Source organism: Cricetulus griseus, assembly GCF_003668045.3.
Source record: "Cricetulus griseus strain 17A/GY chromosome 1 unlocalized genomic scaffold, alternate assembly CriGri-PICRH-1.0 chr1_0, whole genome shotgun sequence".
Classification (NCBI taxonomy): Eukaryota; Metazoa; Chordata; class Mammalia; order Rodentia; family Cricetidae; genus Cricetulus; species Cricetulus griseus.
This window is the reverse complement of record NW_023276806.1, coordinates 17615933-17642280: the sequence shown is the minus strand read 5'-3', so window position 1 is coordinate 17642280 and position 26348 is coordinate 17615933. Positions and strand designations below refer to the sequence as shown.

At 39.8% G+C, this 26348-nt stretch overlaps 1 protein-coding gene across 11 annotated transcripts in view; it reads right to left on the bottom strand.

Moving 5' to 3' along the window:
• LOC100774629 (bone morphogenetic protein receptor type-1B) overlaps positions 1–23725 on the bottom strand; it is a 308818-nt gene extending 285093 nt beyond the window's left edge. For 2 of the 11 annotated variants that reach the window (XM_027395839.2, XM_027395840.2), the window contains exon 1: positions 23177–23456. The gene's annotated coding sequence lies outside the window, so the exon portion shown is untranslated. Of the gene's footprint in view, positions 1–15294; positions 15314–16746; positions 16876–23176; positions 23465–23666 lie in introns of those variants that run through there. The other 9 variants (XM_035451148.1, XM_035451152.1, XM_035451149.1 and 6 more) reach the window with 7 other exon arrangements.
• Between the last annotated feature and the right edge of the window lie 2623 nt (positions 23726–26348).

Sequence of the window (26348 nt, the reverse complement as noted above, 5' to 3'; positions counted from 1 at the left end):
GTGTCCATCGTCAGAGTCCTTGAGTCGTGTGAAAGGCCCTATCACGCTCAAAGATCTTCATCCATAGAAGAAAGCAAGTTGAGAAACATCCATTAGTAAAAATACATCAGTACTGACAGGAAAATGAGAGCACATGGCTTTGACACACAAGCCCAAGCGAGCTTTCCGTATCCCAAGTTTAGCCTGAGGGAAGCTTCACTCTCAACTGAGGTGGCCAAGAAAGTGAGGCTCCCTCTTTCCTCAGCTCTCCCAGTCAAGAAACACACTCTTACCAAGAGAAGGGAGACTCTGGCAGTCCTCAATTCCCTAGTTCCAAATGGCATTGGCTAAATTCCCAGGAAGCATGACTAGAACAACTGTGCCTTCTTTCTCCCTGAGCCCCATGCCAAGGGCCAAGGCTCTCCACTAGCAGAGCATTTATAGAACACCAGCTCCCAGAAAGTCCTAAGCACAGACCACTCATGAAGCTACACCACAGTAGCCAAGAGCCTATGACGATCACCTCAACAACATCCTGCTCATAGAGCAATGGTCACACTCTAAGAGAAGTAAGTCACTATTCCAAATCAGTGTCTCCAGATCAGAGATTATGCTGCATGGTGAGGATGAGGAAAGGCATGCCCTGAGAAGAGGACTGTGTCATAACCAAAGGACTAACACGGAGAAACAGAGCACAGAGAAGTTCAACCCCAAGAGCAACCTAGAAACAGGGGTATGTTGATGGGAGTGAAAAAGAAATGAGTAGCACCAGAGACCAGTCAACCACCCTACAGACCAGATCGTTTACCAAAGATAACTGGGGGGAAAAAAGATGTTAACAGCCCTCCTGGGGCTAGATCAAAGCTCAGACACTGGACTCAAAGGCTATGCTTACACAGTGGCCTGCAACTAATTCAACCAGACTGTGAAGCAATATATGACCCAAAGCATAACCAGCCAGCAATTAGTAGAGCCTGATAGCTATTGTGGTACCAGAGAACCAGAGCTGTGTCATGCCAATGTAACCAGGGGAATGCCCACATCTCTGAGAATAGACAAACATTAGTTACAGAAGGAAAATAATTAAGATAGTCCCACCAAGTAAGTAAAGAAGCAATCAACAAAAAATGTTTATTGAAAAGTAGGAAGAATCTGATTCCACAATCGCTGTTACCCAGAAGGTCTAGTTCTCAACATTTACAAGAAATGCTGAGTCAGAAAGGTCCTACATACAAGGAACCCAGAACGACCTGACAGGGCTGGATCCCACAAAGCAACAGCTATAAATATGCTCAAAGAACTAAGGGAAGCCATGCTCAAAGAAATAGAGAATGGCATGATAACAATGTTTCATCATACAGGTAGAATCAACAAAGAAATTATTCTTGTTAGAAATTCTTGCTACAGAAAGCAGCACAAAAACTGAATGGAGGAGATTAACTATGCTTGTGAACTGGCGGAAGGATGAACAAATGGGGCCAATAGAGATTACATAATCAAAAATATAAGTCATAATAAATGAAGAAAATAGGCAGGGCTTTGGAGGAGCATGAGATGCCAATGAGCACATGTACCAAATGGACTAGCAGAACAGAGAAAGCAAAAGAGCAAGAACTGTTTCTGAAGGAAGAAAGAACTGACACTTGTCCAATTTGATGAAACAGGAATTTAAAAACAGTAATCCAGGACGCTCAGCAAACTCCAAGCAAAATAAACAAAGAGAGAATACACACCCAGACACATCACACTAAAAACACTGAAAGACAAGAAAGAGTATTTTGAAAGTGGAAAAACTAGAATTACTTGTCACATACAAGGAAACATCATTAACAGTTAACTTCTCATCAGAAATAATTCAGGCTAGATGGCATTGAGTTTACAATGGTCAAAGGGCTAAAAGAAAATAAACTTTCAATCATAATCTAAAGTTCATCGAAGTTGTGTTCAAAAACGAAAGTAAAAAAAATAGGTATAAATGTTTATTGACATGTATGAAGCAATGGATTATTAGTATGCTATGTGAGGTTAAATTTAGTTGTCAATTTGAACAGAAAAACACAGTTCTAGATATTTCTCTAGTGGTGTTTCAGGATGAATGCTGTAAGAGTCAGTGAACTGAGTGGGAAAGACCCATCATGAACACGAGTAGCACTATCCAGAAGGCTAGAGACCCCAACACAACTAAAGGAAAGAAGCAGAAAATTCATGACTCTTCATGAGGGACTATATTTTTAGCTGCTACAACTGGCCATGGACATCAGACTCCAGATTCATCATTTCAAATTGCACTTGTGCCAGCAGCTCTCCAGAAGGCTAGCAGACCTTCAGACTTGAGCTGGTACTGCCACTGATAATGAGGCCTGCAGCTTTTTTGGACTGAGTTTCCTCAGCACTCCAACCTACAAGTGTCCATTGGAAAGCCATTCAGTCCCTGATACAATGAGCCAGTCCAATCAATCCCGTGTACATTTTCTATTAGTTCTCTCTCTAGAGAACTATATTAGCCATGTTAATAGCAATGTGTATCATAAAAATAGACAGGTTGAACCCCAAGGGAACTGAAAATGTGTCTGTCTCTGGTTTACATCTGCAAGGCCAGCACTTGGGAAGCCAAGCCAGGAGGATTGTCAAGCATTTGCAGCAATCATGAGCATCCTTCATCTCAAGGAGAAAGAAGGAAGGAGAAGGAGAAGAAGAAGAGGAAAAAGAAGAAGAAGAAGAAGAAGAAGAAGAAGAAGAAGAAGAAGAAGAAGAAGAAGAAGAAGAAGAAGAAGAAGAAAAGAAGAAGAAGAAGAAGAAGAAGAAGAAGAAGAAGAAGAAGAAGAAGAAGAAGAAGAAGAAGAAGAAGAAGAAGAAGAAGAAGAAGAAGAAGAAGAAGAAGAAGAAGAAGAAGAAGAAGAAGAAGAAGAAGAAGAAGAAGAAGAAGAAGAAGAAGAAGAAGAAGAAGAAGAAGAAGAAGAAGAAGAAGAAGAAGAATAGGGAGAGAGAGAGAATGAGTGAGAGCATCCCCCCCCCATATAGGAGAAAATATTTGCAACTCATGAGTTTCACACAGGCTTGTATTCAGAATACATGAAATACACAATTCCCAAGTAAAAATAACACACTTTTTATAGGCAGGAGGATCTGAATAGGTATTCCTCTGATTTAGATGCACAGGTCATTTGAAATGACCAATAGCACACAATAAGACACCTGACATAATTATTCGTCAGGAAGACATAAATCAATTATCAGAAGACATCACTTTACATTTACTAGCATGGCTGCCAACAAAACACAGCTGTCCCACTGGATCTGCAAGGAATTGGTTCCAGGATATTCCCTGTACTCCCAAATGAGCCAGTGCTCAAGTGATTTTATAAAATGGCTGTGTTTGTATTTCTGTATACTTTCAATGACATCTAAATTAATTTAGTTCCTAGCAGACTATAAATGCTATATCTATTGATAATTCCTTACAGATAGGAAATGACAAGAAAAGGGTATTGCATACCCAATATAGGCAATTTTAAAAACATTTTGATCTTTTGCTGGCTGATTCTGATGAAGTAGAAAATGCAAGCACAATGGGACAATTGTCCTAAGAAAAGTAGGTAACGGATGAAATAATTGGAAACCTTGTGCATTGCTAGTAGAAATGTAAACTGCTGTAACCAATTTAGCAAATACTGTAATTGTTCTTCAAATATTAAACACAAAGTTACCACATAACTCAGAAGGGTCACTTCTAAGTATACTCCCAAGAAACAGGAAAACACATGTGCACATAACCCTCTGGCATATACATTAATAACACCACCATCATCCTAAGTATAAACAACCCAAATGTCCACCTACTATTGAATGAGTAAACAGGTTGTGTATCTGTGTAATGGAATTACAAAACGGAAAATAAGTACTAGCTCGTGCTATAATACAAATGAAGTTTGCAAACATTAAACTAAGTGAAAAAAGCCCATTGGAAGAGATAATACATTGCTTGATTCCATTTATACAGGCCACCTAAGACAGACAAATATAGAATTTAGATTGGTGGCTAGTGGTTGAAAATAATAAAAATGATTTTTTATATTTATGTTTTATTAGTTCAAATTAGGAACAAGCTTGCTTCACATGTCAATCCCTTCTTCCTCTCCCTCCCCTCCCCCCAACCTCCCACCAGCCCCCTCACCCCATCCCCCCTCCAAACCCCAGGGAGGGTAGAGCCCTCCATGGGGGCTCCCCAAAGTCTACCACATCATCCTGGGCCGGGCCTGGGCCCTCCCCCATGTGTCCTGGCTGAGAGAGCATGCCTTCATGTGGGACAGGCTCTCAAAGTCCCTTCTTACACCAGAGAGGACACAAGAAGGACTCTAAGAGAAAAATGCATGGACCCTGGAGAATGGGAAGGGGCAGGATCTCCTGAGCTAATTGGGAGCCTGAGGAGCCCTCATCCAGTGGCTGATGGAATGAGAGGCAGACACCCACAGCTATACAGTGAGTTGAACTCTGGAACCCAGTTGCAGAGAGGGAGGAATGAAGATCAAAGAGGTTGACACCAGGCTGGAGAAACCCACAGAAACAGCTGACCTGAACAAGGGGGGCGGCACATGGACCCCATACTGCTGTCTGGGAGGCCAGCATGGGACTGATTCAGAGCCCTGAACATGGATATCAATGAGGAGGCCTCAGCACTCTATGGGCCCCTGGTAGTGGATCAGTATTTTTCCCTGGTGTAATAAAAATGATTTTAAAGCAGGATTTTTTTACATGTATGTTCAAAAATAAGATTAGTAACAGCACTAATCTTTTACAGGTATAAGTCCTAAATGAGATTAATGAACCAAATCTAAGCAGTATATAGCTAACTACAGATCATGAAACTACTCCAGAAATGCTGCATCAGTTTAACACAGAAAACAAACAATCCTACCACAAAATGAGAGTAGAGGGGAAACTGTGATGATCTCAAACATACCAACACCAATTGAATAAAACACCCACTTATGATGAATCCAAAATAAAATAGTATATTATAAACAGACAGAAAATACTTAACATTATAAATGTGTAAAACAGGAGCCGGGCGGTGGTGGCACACACCTTTAATCCCAGCACTCAGGAGGCAGAGGCAGGTGGATCTCTGTGAGTTCGAGACCAGCCTGGTCTACAAGAGCTAGTTCCAGGACAGCCTCCAAAGCCACAGAGAAACCCTGTCTCAAAAAACAAAAATAAATAAATAAATAAATAAATAAATAAATGTGTAAAACAGACATCATGAGAAATCTCTCTCAAAATCTGTGACAAATGTACTTTTACTCAGACATTAAAATAGGTCTCTATAAGAAAATGAAAGCTATGAGCACATCTATTTCTAGCCTGCATTAGCCTATGGTTCCTAGCCTACACACTAGGGTAAGGAAAGGAAATTTTAAGGACTCAAAAAGACATAAAACTGTGATTCACAAATAACAAACGCTTTCATAGAAAGTCTCTCTGAAGCTGAAAAACTGCAACCAAAATTCTGCCAATTGGAGGACAAAGAATCGCACATAGGGGACAAATGAATTTTTATTTTTAAAAAATAGAAATGATTTTAAAGTTGTATTATTCCATCATTCACAAGAACAAAAAGATAAAAAATATCGAGGCACAATTACACTATATTGCCAAGTTCCTTTGAAGAATATTCCATAAGAAGTAAAATTTTATGACAATATCAAAAGTTACAAAATATGCCACAAAAAAGAATGACACCATAAAGATGATAAATGTCCCAAAAGTCACATTTAAGTTCAACGTAATCTCAACAACAGAAACTTGAAAAGCTTGTGATGGAACTTACTGGAAAGAAAAAAGGATCAATAGCCCAGACTTCAAAACAAAACAAAAAGACACAGAAATAAAGGAACCTGCCCAACCAAGTATCAAAACTCCAAATAAAACTTTATGAAAACAGTGAAATATTCCAAGAATAGAAAGCAAACCAATGAGAGTTGCATGTGTAGAGAAGAAAAAAGAATATAACTGAGCAGTAATAAAAGAATAATCACTTGGGAATAGACATATTCAAAATTTTCATTTGGAGAGTAGGTTATATAAAGAAATAGGGAATGAACTATTTCTAACACTTCACAACAAAATCCAATTGCAAATGGATTTAGTACATAAGAGAATTTTATTATGACAATGTTATAGGTAAAGAAGACTTAGAGAAGGCACAAGAGGACAAACTGTAAGAAAATGAGTCTCTTCCCTGCTTTTTATATTGTTTCCATGACCATACATTATCTAATAATCAGGTATCAAAAACCTAAGACATAGGCACACGCCTTTAATTGCAGCACTCGAGAGGCAGAAGCAGGTGGATCTCAGTGAGTTCGAGACCAGCCTGGGCTAGAAGAGCTAGTTCAAGGACAGCCTCCAAATCCAGAGAGAAACCCTGTCTCAAAAAACCAAAAAAAAAAAAAAAAAAAAAAAAAAAAAAAAAAAAAAACATACATATTCTATATTTTACAATGTCAAAGTGTGTGTTTTCAACCTTTTTCATAAGCATGGTCTAATACAAATGCAAATACTGATATTTTGTCATCTAGACAGCATAAATAATTCTGTGAAGTATGAGTTTTTCTTTTCAGAATGAGAAATAAGCAAAAAATTATGTAGAAAACTATGTTCCCTGAGGGAGTTTTTAGTATCACTAAGAGGATGGAAGATAAAGTGACCATGTTTATTAAGCGAGCAGAATGATGCAAACATTTACCTAGAGTTTGTCATGACTCACAAAGGAAAAGGCAGAAAAGCCAAGAAGGGGCAAGTATGAGGGCAGGAGACACAAGGACCACCAATCATGAAACAGCCACGATAATTTTGGCATATTGCTATAAATTTGGTTTGAACATAAAACAAAGGAGTCTTGATTTATTACTCTTCAATAATATACTCCCACAGACTACCCTGCTTTAATTTCATATAATCATATAAATTGCTAAAAATGATTTTTTAATAATCTATGCCTCAAAATTACTTAAAGAGAGGGGGAATCATAAGAAAAGGCAAACGAAGGCTTCCAACAGGAAAAGTCCAGACTCAAAGGGCTATTAATTTCTAGCTGTAGTAATAACATTTGAAACAGATGGCTATCTACTTCCAAACTGGATCATGGTTTACACAGTTTAATAAAAGTTTAATTAAGGATCTGCAATAATGTAAACTTGATCGTGTCCTGCAACTAAACACTTGTTTAATATTAATGTCTCTTCAAGCTCCAGTAATACTAAAGTTAACCAGACTTTCCATAACTCATCCAAGAGAAAATGTCATTCACACTAAAAATATACAATTGATCTTATTGTTTAGAAGCAAGCATTTGAAATTAAAATGGAAGGATCCCAAACTGAGTAAGGGAAGAACATAACTTTGTCTCTACTCTTACATTTTTAATATAAATATTGTGACCTAAAGATATCTACAGCTGGAAACATTTTATAAGAAAATGCTTTCTTTCTCATTAAAAGTAGCTTTGTAAATTTACCTCATTCTATTTTAAAAAGGCAATGGCATACACTGGCCAGTAAGACAAGCTATCAAAAGTCCCATAAAGAGCTGGAAAAGAAGGCAAGAGCACACATTTATTAGACACTCATTAGATCCTAGGGAAAATTGTGCGGCATCTAACTTCCTTGGCATCCCCAATCAACAAATATTGGTTTTATTTTTTAATTGAAGATTTATTTTATTAGAAATATGTCTCCTCAAGATTTTGAAATATACTAACATAAAAGAAAGTGATTTTTTCTTTAAAATTGTGCATTTATCTGTTTTCATAACAATACGCGTTGATCATATTCTTTCCCCTCCCTAAATTCCTCCCAGATCTTCCCCCCTTCCTAGCCACCCAACGTCACACTTTCCCCTTCCCTCCAACCTCCCCAGAAACAAACAAAAAAGGAAAATCAAAACAAACAAGACAAAAAAATAACAAAATAAAACAAAAAAGCACACTCATAAACACTAGGGAGTCTGTTTTGCATTGCAGACTACTTGGACATGTGACCTGCCCTGCAGCAAGGTCCCTGCACACAGTGGTGCTCCACAGTAGGAAACTGCTGGTCTTGGTCCCTGCAGGAATCAATTACAAATGACTTCTTGGTTAGGGGTGGGACTGTGTCTACTTCCCTCTCTCCATGCTGAGGTACTGCCTGAAGTGATGTACTTATTCCTGTTTTATAGGATCGGACGCAGAGGGGAAGAGCCTGACTACCAACCCAGAGACCCGCTTCCAAAAACTCTAAGACCAGAGATACGTTATCAACTCCGTAAATTAGAAAGTACAAATTAGTACAATTCAAAATAATAAAAACCAAAGAGGGCAAGCTACAACAACAACAACAAAAAAAGGTAGTTTCTTTTTTTTTTTTTTTTTTTTTTTTTTTTTTTTGATGCTGAGTTGAGTGTCCTGTGATTAACAGAATGTTTTCTGAAACTGTATAAGGAGGAATGGAACATGGTATGTATATACCGCACATACAGCAGTCTCAGCCATAAAGAAGAATGAAATTATGTCACCTGTAAGAAAATGGATGGAACTGAAAGTAATCATATTAAGTGGAATAAGCCAGGCCCACAGATAAATATCTCATTTTCTCACATATGGGGAGCCCAGAAAGCATGACAATATAAAAGAGACAAGTTGAGGGAAAGTGATCGGACAGGACAGAGAAAGGGGGTGAATGTGGACAGTACCTGGCATACTTGGATAAAAATGTCTCTATGACATCCACCATTCTACAAGGATTAAATTATGAATCAGACAAGACTAATAGCATTACGGAGGCTCATGAATGAAACTGTCCATATGGGGCATACACATGGGGACAACTTTCTTCATTTGCCATCCAGCTTCTAAGAAATGAGTGAACATAGAGGGAATTAGTTTACTTGTTTTACATTCTTTCTCATTTCTGATCTAAGGGTTTTAGTATCATAAACCCTAATCCATTTGCCATGGTGGGAAGAAAAAACATTCTTACCAATTCTTCAAAATTCTAATTGCCCCCCTTATCGTATTAAGACAAAAAAAAAAAAAAACAGTCATGCAAAACAAGTAAGTCCATAGGATTGGGTGGAAACTCCCTTTTTCTTATTAACAGCAAATACTCCATGATGAACTGTGAGGGACTTTGGCAATTTGTCTCCTCAATTACATTTCAGTTAGATTGATAAGTGTAATTTTCCTGTTAGCACTTGCTGACATACTACAAAAACACAGAGGCATGCTGGGATTAAAAATTTAGTATGGCTAATGTAGAAAATACCACTGAAATGAAACCCATATAGAAATAATAGTGTTTGCTAAATAAAAAAATAGTCTCTTAAAAGGAAATTGCTGATCAACTTGTAGATAACAAAATATATCAAGTTTCCTGGACATTTTAAAGAAGTCTATTCATCAATCCCAGAACAATACAGATACTTAGAACTTTAGGAGAAGACTATAATGGATGCTAACTTTTAAAATCAGAAAACAATTTAGCTATATAACACACAAATTTAGCTAAACCTTAATAGTTCTTTTAAAGAGTTTTAAAAGAGAAAACATTATTGAAAGCCATAAAACCAAAGTTAGTCAAAAAGGCTGTGGGGAAATTACCTATTAGTGATTAAAGTAACCATCAAAGAAATTAATTTATTATAATATCCTGACAAGGTCTTTGTATTTTGCCTTGTAAAATTAAAATTAGCTATTATAATACCACATATTATAATCAAACACAAAGATAAATCTGGATCTAAACGAAACTTTTGAGCAACTGATTTAAAGTTCTTTTAAAACATAATTCCAAGAAAGAATTATAAAATTAATTATGGCAAAATTATTGCCCCCTCAAGTAAAACATTTGCTACCTTCAAATAAAATGTTCATAAGAACGTGACTGGAAATGACAGTTTAATAAGTTTCTCATATAACAAAAGCTCTGATTGAAGGATTTAGACAATAAACATGCACTCATTTTGGTCTCTGGAAATTGCAAAACACTCCAGAAAGACAAAGCAGATAAAGCAGTTAACATGGCTTTCTCTAAAAAAACTGTCAATCTACAACTGTTAAGCAAGGTGATGGAACAAGAGCATTTCAGACCCAGTGAGAGGCCAATCTCATTTTAATCCATCAATCTGAGAACCTAGAACCAATCCCCACTTGGCCTGCCTCCCAGTCAAGTTCCCTTGCGCTGTGCTGCTTGGCTTCCTCCCTGAAAGAGAGAAGTAAAAAGCTAAAATAAGAACAATAAATATCAAAACGTATGATGGTACCTCATCTGTTACTGTGATGAGAAATTACAAAAGCATCATCATTTGACCTGAAAAATGAGAATACAAAGAAGACCTGAATTATATGAGATTACAAAAGTTAAAGTAAAAAATAATCAACTAGTCCTTCCTCATTTTATGGTTACATAATAAAATTATGAAGGGTCACTCGATGCTTTAAATGGCAGGTAAAATTAAAATAAATAAAAGGAAATGCCCTTGACAAGCATTACAAGCCTCCAGAATACACAAGGTCGCAGAGCAGAGGTTACATCGTTAAATCCAGTAACGTGATTTTAGCATAAGCTGGATCATTAGCAAAGCAAATATCAGATTATTTATGCTCAACATAAAGTGATTTTCCATAATGGAAAAATTGTATTTTGGAATCTAAGGAGTCAGTAAGGAAGCTCCCTATCTGTTGGAAATTACATGGTAACTTCATACGTTTTTTGTTTTTTTTTTTTTTACAATATCTACTTCTTTAGAAAGGCAAATGGTGAAAACTTAACTAGAAAAATGCTCTGATTTGACAGAGTTCCTTTAATATTTTGAATATTATGCATTAAAAAGAGAAATTAGCATTTTTATTTGAATCCTGGAATTCATTTTAAACGTGCTTTTCAAATAGCAAGACTACACATTTAATCTGGTTATTTTGGAATCTAAGGGTTTTTTTTCTTAATCTGGACTTCACTGCCATAGTCAATATGCCATATTCTAACATATTTTATAAAAAAATAATGGTATTGTGCTTAAATCAAAGAGGGGGTTTCTTTCTGGAAAAGTCCTGGGAAGATATGAAGCAAATGGGGAAGGACAGACAATAGTTCAGGCCATGTGCAACCTAGCCTAGTATATGGGTCTTCTTTAATTCCACGCCCGAGGCATGCTGGGAGCAGGTCACAAATGACCACCCAACATTATCTTCAAAGAGAGAAAATGTGTTTACAAGATTTGGGGTGAAAAAACACTTTCTATTTCTCAAAATTCAATGTGAGCTCTTTTTCAAGGTAAGCAATTGGGTATATGTAGAGTATCTCCTTCAAATTCAAATTTAAAATGGCATTTCCTATAAACTGGTGAATTTTAAATGATTGTCCCTTTCTGCAATATTCTATTATAAACAAGTTACCTGAACTGTCAGATTTCCAAACTTTATCATACTGAATCTCAAGCAACACATGGGTTAAATAAAAAAGCGAACTGTACTAAAGAAGTGATGCCCTCACTCTAGAAAACAACTCTTAATGGTACTTTCTGTAGAGAAATGTTACAAAAGTAAAAAGCGGTTGCACCATTTAATTTCAAAGACATTTCTTCAAACACTTGAAGATCTTTTACTATTTGTGGTACTCGGGATCAAACCCTGGGCTTCCCACAAACCACAAACAAGGCAGGAACTCTACGACTGAGCCCGGTCAACAGCAAAGTATTCTCTCCTTCTCCACTGCTATTCTCAGAATACAGTTATCCAAACTCTTCTTAAACACTCTTTAATTATTCACGTGTCATTGTACTGTACCAGCACCTCCCACGTGCAGTGAAACAAAATCTCTAACTCACCTCCAGGGCCTTTCTAAGACTAAACTTCCAAGGTCACGGGGCCAGGTGCCAGTAATCTTAGTGCCATCAAACTAAAGACCATATGGGCTCCATCTGAGGCTAGCTTTAGCGGTAGAGACTGTGACGTCAGAATCCAAGATCTCCACCTGCTGAAAGTAACTGTGCAGAGATCAGTTCCTCTGTTGCCTGAGAAGACGGTAACCCATCTTCAATGGGATGGTTATACAACGACTTCAATGGCATCCCTTTTTCCCTGCTCCTGTACAACTAGCGTTAAATTTCACCTCTCTCAACCATAGTTCTCCATGTTTTACTACTCCATGTTATCATTACTCCTTGCCAATCTGGCAAGTCTAGGAGATTGTACATGCTAATGCATCAGGTCACTGAGGAATTCGGCAAACACAATGGGGTAAGACTGGCTACGATTTTGTTATGGAGCAATCATTTATAGTAAATTAAAATTCATGGAGTGCCCAAATGGAAAAATTAAATGATATAACCCACTCAATATTTTTTGAAATCCCAAAGTTCTACCACAAAAGTTATTAAAAAGAAATTAGTCATCAGAGTTTTAAGTGAGCATTCACTGGAGAAGCAAAGACTGAAAAACAATGTATTACTCTTAACAAGAAAACTTCGAGGAGGGCGGGGGCTGGAAGTGGTCTTAGTTAAAGGTCTTTACAAATGATGGAGAAGAGGAAACATAGATTCAATTTCCAGCTCTGCTAAAGATGCTAAGGTTGTCCATTGGGTAGAATGCCAAGTCAGCGGGACAACCAGTAAGAGTTCCAAACCTACTAGGGGAAGACGCCAAGGCTCAGACTGGAATGCTATAGTGTGTTTGTACTTTCCAGGCTCAGCCTGGGAAGCTATAGTGTGAGTGTACTTTACAGGGTAATAAGCCTTGGTTATCTTGAAAGAAGCATAAAAGTAACCTCTGAGATGTTACAGTACTACGTTCTTACATCCCCAAAAGCACATGGACATCACTTCCCAGAACAAACATGGTTCTCCTCTTATTTAAATCCAGAGTTCAAGCCAAGTCATAGCATGATGGTAGAGGACCTGCCTAGCATGCAGGAGACTACCCCAACCCCCGCCGCAGCGGCCACAAGCACAACCAAGCAGTCAGCAAGATGGGAATTTTGTCAGCTTGCAATGCTGATTGCAGCTCTATTCTGGCACAGCCTCCTACTCTGAACTTAGCTGAATGAAAAAAAAAAAAAAGTAGCTAGAAACAGGAAAAAACAAAGCAGATGAATGAAATGGTCCACTAAGACCACAAGAGAGCCATAAGAAGTAAAACAAGAAAGATCTTTACATCTAGAGAGGTAAAGGCTACAAGGAAACACAGCAGATGCAAGACTACACACTGTAGGACGAGCAAAGTCAGAACAAGGCAAAGTCAGGGCTAAGGAACTATTGCTCCCTTTGGTGAATTTATCAGACTGTCTACTTAATTGAAGACTAAAATACAAAGCTAAGAAAAGAGATAAGCTAAACAGTATTAACCAATTCCAAGAATACACACATAGTTTCAGTAACACTAAGACATTTGTCGACAACATTAATCTTCAAAAGTGAAACCATGGAAGCCAGGCACACTGACACACACCCATAACTACAGAACAAGGAAATGGATACAAGAGGATCAGGAGTTCAAGGCCACCTGAGTTATATGAAACCTATTTCAAATAAAGTTGAAACTGAACTGAGATGCCTCAGTGGGCAGGGGTTACCATGCGCATGGAGCTCTGAGACTGCACGCCAGAGTCCTCATGAAGTCTGATGTGTTAACACAAGTCTATAATCCCAAAACTATCTGGTGAGATGGGAGGTCAGGATGGGACAGTCCACAGAATCTCAAGAGGCCACTAGCTTGGCATGTACAGCTTCAAACAAAAGACCCTGTCTCAAACGAGACGGAAGGTGAGCACATGCAAGGTTGTCTATTGACTTGCATATGTGCATCGTGTTACAACACACACACACAAACACACACACACACACACACACACACACACACACACACGCAAACACCAATCCTAGCCTTCCCTAACATCCCCTGATGATATCACCTAAAGATGGAGCAATATACTAAATCAATTTCAAACTTCATCAGGGTTCTCAACAATGTCTCATTTTGCCTTCCATATACTGTCTATTTATGTTCTGCATAATTTCTTAGTAGTCTATAATCTGAAAATCTAAACATATCTTTTCTTCAAAGCAAGACTCAATTATCTCTTCCACACTCTTTGATTTACAATACATGACATCAGGCTCATTCATATGGCATAAATATTTAACTCCATTTGTGATGAAGGCATTATTCACAAGCTCCAGATATAAAATATTATTGTTAAACTGCATTATACCTTCCAGGTTTTGAAGAAGTGAGTCAAAAAAGTGGGGGGGGGGGGATTTAGAGGGTACATACTGCTAGGAAGTTTGAAGAAAAATATGTATGAACGAATAATCATAACAAATCACAAGCTCAAATGCTTGAAATTTCAAATAAAATGAGAGATTTATGAAGTTTGTATGGCATCATTTATCTAGATTTTTATAGACCGACAAGTTTGCACAAGAGAATGAAAAGAATATATTTAGGTATTTACAAAATATAATGAATGCATTTGTCATTGCTGGCCTCCTTGACCTGAGAACAAGTTCCTGTGAATGTTTAAAATACAGATATTTCATTTGAAAATTCTGAATAAAAATTATATCATCGAGTGAGTTTATAACAAAAGGATGTAGATCCTTTACTATTACCTCATATCAGTAAGGAATTAAGAATATGCCTACTAAGTATCAAAACACCAATCAGTTAAAGAGTGGCATAACAAGGGGAAAAACCAAGTATTCTTGGTAAAAGTTAGTGTTTTAATTTTCTATGACTAAAGGAAAGGTAATGATGGAAAATTGGGATCCCTCGGTTAAGCACAAAAGCAAGACAAAGACACAGAGGGGAAAGGAAGGGAAAGGGCGGAGGTGGGAACTTACACAGATTAAAAAAATATTGCTCATACATTTCTAGGATTTAGGAGAAAGACTGTAACTCCAAAATCCCAACTGTGGAATGTAAAACTAATACTCTGTTTTTTTAAAGGTTGGTTTTATCCTTAAGCTGCTAAATCTGAAGCAGTTGCAAGAGGAAGACATTGTTGGAGTCTTTGCACCAGGCAAACAAAACATATCCTGTACAGTTATCACTGAGGAGAAACTGGACAAGAAAAACTGGAAATCTGGGGTTTTTTAAGCAATTTTGAATTTTCTTTTCATGGTTTTGTAAAACAGTAATTAAAAGAGAGTATAAAAGAAACGTAACACACCCAATATTTGATGAACCAGAAATATACAATGTCTCAAGGCAATATAGCTACAGGAAGTTTTAGATCAGCTGCCAGTTTCACAAACAAAAGTCCCTTGCTTTTCACCAAAACTTACATCTGCAAAGCAGGTTTGGGAGAAGTTGAACTGGATATGTATAGTCCTCTCATCTCTAACAGAGAATGTTCAAATGATAAAACTGAGTCTGTGTTTTAGAATTAAAAATGCTTTAAACCTCTACATTCAAGGAGGATGAATTATTTCATAAATATGCATAATCATGATGTAGGAAATGCCTAATTTGCCTACAAAAATCTCTAGGGTTTGATGACTAAGGCAAGGAGTGAATCAGGTCCATGGAGAATTACTAAGAAAAACATAATCAAACTTAAATGCTACAGAATAAAGATCATTTTCCAAATTGATTCCAGAAACAGCTCCTAGGTAAATGTCCCTGAAAAGCTAATTTAATTCAATTAAACAATGGAGCATGGTTTTCCTCTGCAGAGAGAGTTAAAATATTTTTATTCAGTACAGATGTTAAAGATAAGTATTTAAAGGAGTGATTGATTTGATCAAGAGAAACGAAGGCTTGAAGCTGTTCTCTGAGGACTTAACTGAAAATGGTTTTTGTAAGCAGGTATGTTTCAGCTGTTACAACATCCATCATTTGTTAAGTGTACAAAGTAAAATCCATATTGTTTCACATATGGAGGGTTTTTATCATGAATTGTCATAAAACAAACTCAGTATTATTTATAAATCCAGTATTATTTCCTAAGATTATAGATAAGCTAAAAGGTTTATATTATTAGAATTCTCCCTCAAACATGCAGTGAAGAGAACAGATTTACCATCTAAAAATTAGGTACGAGCCAAGGACCTGGGCCTGATGCTCAGAAACCCACGTAAAATGGAAAAAAAATGTTGGGGTGTGGTACTTCATGCCTGTAATTTCAGTGCTGGCAGAGTCAGAAGGAATGATGGGGCTTGCTGGCCACCAGTCTACTCAAACAGTCCAGCTCCCAAATTTTGTAAAAGACCATGTCTCAATAATAATAATAATAATAATAATAATAATAATAATAATAATAATCTGTAGAACAATTAAGGAAAATATTTGACGTCCACACCATGTGTACATACATACATGAACTCCATGGGCGCGAACACACACACACACACACACACACACACACACACACACACACACACACAACACACACACAACACACACAACACACACACACACACACACACACACACACACACAGTAGTAGTAGTTACATTTATTTTGGAATAATATGAGTTTCCCTACTAACTTTTCTTAGCTAATCTCACTATACAAGTTGACTAGCAGACGCTCAGGATGAGTAAGTAATGCCATCATAACAGTCTGGCCTCGGGTTCTTTCTAGTCCATCTGGCTCTTGGCTTTAACAGCAAAATGACTCACAAAAAAAATGAAGCAACCTGAGGTCACCTACTCCAGGTCCCTTAAACAGAGCAGCCAGCTTCTCACGGGGTGGTTCCAATTTCCGAGAACACTTAAAATGAGGGAGAAACTTACTCTAGATACACTGTCCTAATCCATATTGTCTCTGGTTTCAGAATTGGGCAAGGAAGGAAGGAAGGAAGCTCTTTTGAAATGTAGATTCCCAGTCACATCAAGTCCAGAAAGCCCTCAACTTGAGTTGGAAACGTATGAACATATTCACTAAAAAAGGACAGAAAGGAAACAAAAGTGCATTAGGCTCCCAATTTTGTAAAGGCCCAGCAAAAGACATGATTCAAAGGGATTTTGATAAAATAAAAGATCTACATGACTTATGTAATAATTCCTGCACTCTCAAATGCAAGAATCTCTGAATTTCCGTAAGTTATTTATGCAGTGGCATTATTTTCTACTTTAATTTTCTTCTCCATGCCTATTAACCTTTTCAGATATCCTCATTAAAAAAAAAAACACTAAGTAGATGAACAATATTGTTCAGATTATATATTAAGTGTGTTTCAAAACACCTATACTGATATAGAATGGTGTTGCCAATGTACACTTAACTGAAAAACACAGCACAGTCTGGCATGGTAGCACACACCTTTAGTCCCAGCACTGGGGAAGCAGAGGCAGGTGGGTCTCTGTGTTTGAGGCCAATGTGGTCCACAGAGTGAGTTCCAGGACAGCCAGGGCTACATGGAGAAACCTTTTCTTGAAAAACAAAAACAAAAGAAGAGGAAGAGGGGCAGAAAATATAAACAACAAAATGATGTACATAATCTTTGCTTGAAGATGCATAATGCATTAGAAAAAAATTTAAGGGAAACACAGACATAAAACTTGAAATTTTAGATACTTTATATGAAGAAATTGATTTTTCTTTCTTTCCTGTTTTTCTTTATTTTTTTTTCTTTTCTTAAAACAGGGTCTCACATAGTAGCCATGGCTGGCCCAGAACTCAGAGATTTGCCTTCCTCTGCTTCCTCAGTGTTGGGATTAAAACTATGAGCTACCACATCAGGCAAGAAATTCACTTAATTAAGGCTAATCTTCAACTTCTAATTTTCCTGCATAGAATATGTATCAGCTGTGTCTTTAGGAAAAATTCCTAACATCTACATACTTCCCCCTGCATCATAGATGCAAGTTACTGACAGCTACTTACACATGCCCCTGATTTTGAGTTCCTCCTGGGCTCACACAAATGATACTGCCCACCCTGCTTCTCTCTTCCATCATAGCGTATTTCATTCACCCTACTAGAAAACCAAACTTATAAACCTTGTATTCAGTTACTTGCAGCCCCTTCCCCAATGCACATTTCAAACAAACTTAACCCAGTGTCTGGCCCTACGCAATGACTGTAAATATGCACCGTATTGCTGAAAGAAAAGTGAGAAGAAGCAACATATATGCATAGAAAGAACACAGGCTATTAACTAAAAAGTTTAAACCAATAAAAAGATTGGCAGTGAAGTATCTATATAATAACATGCTCATGAGCCAGTGTGGCAAGGATTACACTATAACATGGGAGAGAAAGCAGCTGTCCACTTGAGGTAAGGGGGGCAGGGCAACTGCTCTACTCAATCCAAGAAAGAGACCAGCAGAAACCAAGTAAACAGAAAACAGGATCTTCCCTCACACAGTTCCTCATAAATGGAGAAGGCTGTACTTATAAACTCAACCTAATAAGCTGGGAGTGGCAAAACCCAAGGACAGTAGAGCAAAGCAAAGTGCTCAAGGAGACAGGAATCTAACCCCCAGGAGAACAGTGGCCTCCAGGACAGGGAGCCCAAGATAACGGAGCAGGGAAGGAACCAAGAGAACACATGACTTCACTCTGCTCCCTCCCCAGCCCTGTGTGCTCTAGCTGAGTTTCCCGGCAATCTGGGTCACCTGAAATCAGGGTGCTACAGGTTATCTTCTTGAGCCAAGAGCATGAAGTAGAAGGACTGAGAGTGGCCCCAGACAGGCAGAGGACACCTGACATAAAAGCGGTGGGAATGTCCACAGCCATTTGACCAAGCTGAGGAAGACAGAAAGGATACCAGGCAGGTACAGAAGGGACATATGGCCAATTGGAAATGACCAAAAGCAGTGGAGGAAGAGCTTCATACACAAAAGAATGAGGTGAAAACCACATTGCTTGGGATTGCCATTGAGTCCTTTACTGCATTCTGTAATGAGAGACATAGCTCCAGGGTAAGCCAGTTGTGCAGTGGCTACAGTGTGTTGGGCAATGGCAGAGGAGCAGCTTCTTCCAAAGAGCTGACAATTTAGTGCCTTTTATAGGTGGTTGTAAAGTGTATTAGTTAGATAAAACACACCGATTCCTACTCAGGGATTAATTTAGACAAAGCCATGATCATTACTGGCTTCCTTGGAATCACTTTAGAGTCATTAATCATGAAATTAACTAGTGACAGATGTTTCTGTACTTATTTAAATCCCTATCTATCTAAACGTTATAAAAATGACTAAAATGTTTATCTCAATGTAGCCAAGCAAGAAATGTTACAGATATACACATATTGAATTGTACCTTTCTTTTCCTTTAGCCAACAAGCGAATACAATCTTTAGGGGGAAAACAATCCCAAGACGACTTTGTATCTGCTAAAGCTGTAAGTACATATAACCATTTATTTACTGGTTGAAAAAGAGGGACAGTAAAATCAGATGAATTAAATATCCAGCATTACTAACTGTCACTGCCTGCCTAGTCACTATCAGTGCTCTGCAAAGGGCTGAGATTTGATGGTGGATGAAGTCCAGATCTCATAGTTCAGGCAGTCCTTCAGGAAGCTTCCTAAATTTTCAAAGTTGTCAGAAAACAATGCCTCTCACACCCTATTGGAGGACTTCTGCCTTGCTTTCCTTCCTCTGCAGCCTACCTTACCACAAACAAAGAGAAGATGCAAAAGTGTCCTCCCCTGTACCCCTTCCAAAAACAATCACATGTCCTGACGACTGTCCCGGCATCATCCAAAGCTCTGAGCACATGCCATATTTCCCAGAATGCACTGTGTTTCCACAAACACCAAGCATGCAACCAAGAGATCTCTGATGACGATACCGAGGTTACATCTGGAGGTTGTGAGAAGCGACTCAAGTCTGACACTTGAAAGACATGTCAGGTTGGGGGTGGTGCTTAGTACTAAGCGCTTGCCTAATGTGTTCCAGGGAACAGGTTCATTTCCCCAACACTAGAAGAAAAATGAATGAACCTTGATGAATTAACCCAATGATCCTTCTATTCAGTGACAAGGATGCTTCATCAATGACTCCTGGCTCCGTGCACAGAGCCTCAGACCTCAGACCACAGAGCCTCCCACAACATCTCACAGCAGACAGACACACTTCTCACTAGAAGGATGTGCTATTTGTCCAATTCTCTAGCAACCTCTGCAGTGCTCAATAAAATGTACTTCTAATCAGAAGGTTCATGCTCTGGGCCTGGCTAAACCATCTGAACTCATCCCCTCTGTTTCCCTTAGTTTCTGGCCAGTGTGTACTTTTCTCTCCTGAACCCTGGAGTTGGCGTTCTTGTGACCAGAAATGCACTTGGACCACAGGATTCTAGGCTGCCGCCTCATTCCTGTCACATGACCCTGACTTTGCCAATGGCAGCTTTCACTACCAGAAATGACTTGTGCTTATGTAATCCATTCTCTTCCTTCTCTAGAGCACAAGTTCAATGAAAAGGACTGTGGTTCTCTTCTGCCTACAATGTCTCGGAAGTGTGTAACAGGGAAATGTCCAGAGCAGGCACATAGATATTTAAGTGTAAACAAAGGTAATCAAGACATTGATATATATAAAAAAAGATATGAGCATATAAAGTGAAAAGATATCATAAAAATGTGAAAACAAACTGCCTGGTTTAAATTATACATCGTCATTTTCATCTTACTATAGATGAATATGAAAAATATTCAAAAGTATTATCATAAATGTCCTTCTATCCAATCCTAAGTCTTCATACACTTCTTTCCAATTTTTTGGAGGTTTGTTTGTGTTTGCTGTTGTTGAGACAGAATCTTGCTGTGTAACCCTGGGTAGTCTGAAGCTCACTATGTAGACCAGGATGGTCTCAAGTCCTCCTGCCTCTGCTTCCTGGGTGCTAGGATTACAGGCATGTACCACCACAACCAGCTGTGAGACCTGATTCTCAACCACATCTTTCCAGGTAAGTTCCAGGTGAAACAGATGGATTTCATGGGAGTTAAACTAGTGGCCTCTGGTTGAAAAATAACAAACCTCAAAAGTAGTCAGTAATATGACCCAACCCTTCTTTTCTCCCACTTGCCCTATCCACTTTTAACATATATACAAGGAAAAATTGTAGTTATGGGAGAGAAACAATGCACATCCTGCAAGCTTAAATAGTCTTTGTGGGGAGGGGATTTCCTGCCCAAGATGGCACTGTTAGCAGCATGCAGAACAACACCTAGCACATAAAGTCAACTGAGAAGTCAATGTTCTACAGCACAAGTGATCCTCAATTATTACAAGTCGTTAAGTTTCATTTATGTCTTTAGTTCATTGACATGAAAAGAAACCCTTAAAATTACAGGCAAATTTACGCATGTCTATGGAAGGAATCAAGATGAGTCCCTTCCCCAGGCAAATGGCTTCACTCCCCGCTTGTCAAGCTCCTCAGGCCTCATCTTCTTCATCCTTAATACTAATATATGACGATGACAGTCTCCAAACACACTTATTTATAAATCAATAACCTGTTCTCCTTCTACCCTAAACTATTTCCCCTGATCTACCGAACTACCAAGAGTCAAAGTGAAAGAGAACCAATTGTTCTTCATGAAGTGTTTGAGTATCCATCAGATAGCAGGCACTGTACCTGGCATCTAAAATCTAGAAAATCCCTCTACCATGAAATAACTGTGTAACAGGAGAAAGCTAAGCACACAGTTGCAGCAGAGAAGTGGACTTTAGGAGAGATGTAAGAAACCTTAGAGACAGAGAAGAAAAGCAAGAAAGCTGTTACTGGGTTTGAGTGAGTAACATGAAATTTGGATAAGTATTAAGCAAGTGCTTAGGAAGAGCATTGTGGGGGTTCCTAGGCAAACCAAGAGATGAGCATGATTTTAAATTGCCCCATGTTTTCAAACGAATAACACCACCAACATTTGCTATAAAGAAAATACTTCAGTGGGTTGTCTCATAGTTTTCAAAGTTTATGAGGAAAACTTTAAGCTAATTTCTTTTCATAAATAATGTTCAACAACTGGAACCTTTTGGGGGAGACTTTTAAATAGATCCTGAGTTGCTCCAGTGGTGGTAAAAAGTTACTCGGGGACAACAATAATCTAACTGGGTTTCAGACTACCCTGCCGGACTCCACACTGGCAGCACCTGGAGAGCAAGGTGGCAAAGGTGCTATAAACAGTGATGACTCACGAGCATGACATAAATCAAGATTTTTAACTCGCCAAAGACCAACATTTTGATTCCAATTCGAAAATCAGTGCTACTAAACTTCATCGGCAGCCCCGCACACGTGTGTAATGAGATCATATCAACTTGTCTCCTGTAACCAAAAGGAAAAAGGTGGGTTTTTTTTTTTTCTAAACGGTAATTCAGATTGGACAAATAACACACTGTACCCAGTTCTGTAGCCCTGGGCCATATTTTGGCCAAAAACAAAGGTACACTATGCAGGACTACAGAAAACTGAGAATGGGAGCAATTAGTTTCAAGCTAAGTTTTCCATAAAAAGCCATCGCTGCTATGATTTGCTTGCAACACACAAACTTTTTTGGGTGTCGCACAATGACCCAAGTGTGTCACAACTCACATATTTCACTAACATGTAATATCCTTGACAACATATCCTTGTAATGAGAATTCTCCAAAGAAATTATTGATCCCTAGAATGTCTCATGGTCTCATGTTTTTTAAATAACTGGCAAATCCTTCCTATTTTCTTTGCAGTTAGACATAATTTTCCTTGATCAGTCGAGTGTAAAAAATATAAAAGTACAAAAACGAAGTTAGTTTTTCTTAAAATGCAAATGTCCTCGTGGACACAGAACATTTCCCTTAACTTCCTCAAAACAATAATTAAAGATATTGTGACCCAGATCCCAAAACTATAGGTAAGAAAACTAGAGACTTGGCCTCAAGTTAAAACGACAGCAAGAGGTTTCCACACCAAGTGCTTTATCCAAATTATTTTCAAATGCTCTTCAGCTGAACTCCCTCCTAACTGGTGCAGCCTTTTGTTTTTCCAGAACTCAGGCACCTTCTCTCAGGTGGTTCCACGTCCCTGCAGATATGTCTGGAACCTTCTGTTACTGGGCTCTCTTCTTCTGTTTTGTTTCACTGGCACCTTTGTGGCTGCTCACAGCCACTGACCTCACCTTGGTGGAAGGTGACTAAGAAAAGAGCAGTCCCTAATAACTCGAGGAAGCCACAAGGTCCCCATTCAGAACACCGAGCACTCAGTCTCCTTGGAGAGGCTCAAAGAAACAAGATACCTGCCGGCCCGCACAACTTCCGGAGGGTCCTTCTCCAATGTCAGAAGCCCTCACCCTGCGGGGGACGGATGGGAATAGCGTGGCGCGACTCGGGACGGGAGGAAAGGAGTGCCGAGTGCCGGGCGAGGGAGGAAAGTCAGCGGCTAAGTGAGGGACCGCGCTGGAGACACTCGCTGGAGGAGAGGCGGGGAGCGAAGGACGCAGGGGATGGAGTGACGGCGGGCTGGGAAGGTCGCGAGGGGACCGGAGGCTGGGGCTGTCCCCTGAGCGCGGTGGCTCTCCGGGCGGGTGAGGTCCCGGGAGCGGGTGAGGCAGGTGGCTGGTCTCGAGTCGGGCGCCCCGCGGTGTCCCCAGCGCTCGCGGCCCCGGCGCGCCCCGCTGTCCCGGTGCCCCGCTCCCGGAGGAGCACGTGTCCCGCCCCGATCGCCGCACAAAGCGCGGGCCCCACCCCGGAGACCCCCAGCCCGCGCCGAGCACCCCCGGAGCGCACCTTACCCGCCGCCGCGCCCGGGGCCCGCGTCCTCCGCGCCCTCACTCCGCGCACCACGCCGGCAACTTCTGCCGCCGCCGCCGCCGCCGCCCGCCGCAGCTCGGTTCCCTCCTCCCGCTCCGCGCCGCCGCCGCCGCCGCCGCCGCCGCTGGAATTTTTCTCACTCTCCCTCTCCAGCTCCCACTAGTGACTGCAGATTGCGAGCCAAGCACTTAGCGCAGGGATTACGCGGCCCGGCGCCTGGAGCGGCCCCAGCCACCTCCAGACCCGTCCTCCCCAGAGCATCCCAGGCGCTGCAGCCGACAAACGTCCCCGGCTGGTCCAAAAGCCTCCGCCACACGCCCCCTTCAGCTTCCAGAAACAAAAGCGCGTGCAAGCGGCGCTGGACGGTGCAGCTGGGAAGGACTCCAGGAGGCAGAGTGCGGTGAACTTCAACTTCGTCGGGGCCAGCGACACTTTGGAGAAGTTATGGAAACATTGGTCACACACCTCATAAAGGGGCGGGTGGAGGGGGCAACATCAAATTAGATCTGCAGTCTCGGGTGAGGGCTTAGAAATCTTAAGGCGTACAGTTGGGCTTCCTAGGAAATTGAAAGTTTTCCTTACACGGATATTTTGAAACTGTAAACAATGAAAAATAGCCAAAAAAATTCCATTTGCCTTTGATGCTATTTTACAGTTTGGCTGGGGAAAGTATTTAACATCTTTTCCTTTGTGGTCTCCTGGCTAAGTCTACAAGTGTTTCGACACTTCGAGAAATAAATACAAAGTGAGGTGATTCAGCTTCTCCGAAGATTTGGGGAGCATAGTTAAAGTCTTTCAAGTCAAGCGTTTGCCAACTGTTTCCCAGGGCGATATCTCCTGGATTCCAAGTATCCTTTCTTCCTTTTGGATGCCCAATTTTTTTTCCATGATAATTTGTTTCCTCGTTTTGTCATATTTTTATTCTAAATATATTGAGCAGCCCCACTAGTCCTTGTTAGCGGTGTGATTTAAGTCTTACATTTTGTCACTCTGAAGTAGGTTTCTTACAATTTTCTTATTATCTACTTAATTCTTACCATTTGATTTCACCCCTTTTGTTCTGAAGTTGTTCCCACTGAATCAGACATTAAATAAATAAAAGCTTTTGTCTATAAATAAGAGAACAGATTCAGGTGACTACATAGTTACTTCATGCAGATCCCTCTTAGGGGCAGGTGAGGTTCCTGGTGTTAATTAATGAGTTGCTAAATTGTGGGCACATTTCTCCTGAAATGACAATGTCAGGGGCCCAAGGAATCTACCTGCCCCATTGTTTATTTGTGGTATAGTTCCTGAAGTCAGACTGCAAGAAGAAAGTTGTGTAGAAGGTTTTCTAAGTGGGTAATTTGCTGGTTGATGTCTCCTTTCCTTGTTGGGCCACTGCTCTGGTCCCAGGTGCCAGTACTTATAGTGGAAAGAGCTTCAAAGGTGGACTTCATTCGGGGTGCTCCAACATAGCCTCATTCTTTCCCCTGCTGTGTCTTCTCTACTTTCCACACTGTAAGTATCTAATCATCAAACTTGCCTTCTGCCTGGTCCTCAATCAGATTTTCATCATTTCCAACTCTTGACATTAGTTTTAAATAGGAAAGAAACTTAACTACATCTACTCTCTGTGATGCAGGAATTACTAGAAACCTTTACTTGATAGATGCATAAGGTCCTCCTTTAGAAAGTCTGTCCTTATAAGCTGTAGTTAAATAAATTGGACATTATAGGGAAAGGTACTCGAAAACTCCAAGTCAGAAGGAAAACCCTCTGTAGGTCTTCAGACCAAGAAGGTGTCCTTTAAAAAAAATCTCTGAATAGAAGAAAATGAGGAGAGGACTCCTTGAGCCATGTTTAAGGGGGGTCCTAAAATATAGTACTTGGTGAGGCAACAACAGTGTCCACAGAGCAAGCCATTCAGTGATCAATGTCAACTGACCATGGCAAGCCAGGTACTGGGATTTGAGGTTTAAGTACATCCTTCCTTCTTCAAACTCCTAATAAAGGTAAGCCTTTCTAAAACCTGAACATTAGAAATACATCATTTGGTGACTGAACACATCGCTTTTAGTGTGCAAGGAGAATCTCAGGGGGTGGCAAGAATGGGTGTGGTATGTGTGTAGGAAAAGGAGTGGCCTTAGGTTAATGAGATACAGCTTCCCTTTCTAGATGAAGAAGGGGCAGTGTTGTTAATAGGAATTTTTAGGCAATCATTTGGAGGCACCAGGACAGGGAGAAGCACGAGGGCATAATTTATCAAGACAATTGTATAAAGAGTGAAGATCCGGACCAGGACAATAGCAGCCTGCAAGATCACTAGAGACCTTGAAGGATGCATCCAACAAGAGGTAGTGACCCTCTACAATGCTTTCAAAGCAATAGAGAGCCCTGAGGGAGAGGAGAGAGGGTCTTCACTTGGTGACAAATTTCAGCCAAGTCAAGATTTCTTTTTTTTCCTCCAGCTATGAACAAAGACAGCAAGACATCACCAGCAAAGGCTGGTAAACTATTTGCAGGCACATTTCTTACTAAGGAAGACATTTGTCCAGGCACACTGGAATTAACTATTCTAAGAAATTACATACAGGAAAACTGGACAGACCTAAGGCAGGATGACATAAGCTTCCATGCTTTCAACTCCTCTTCCTCCTATAATTTTCCCTTCTGTAG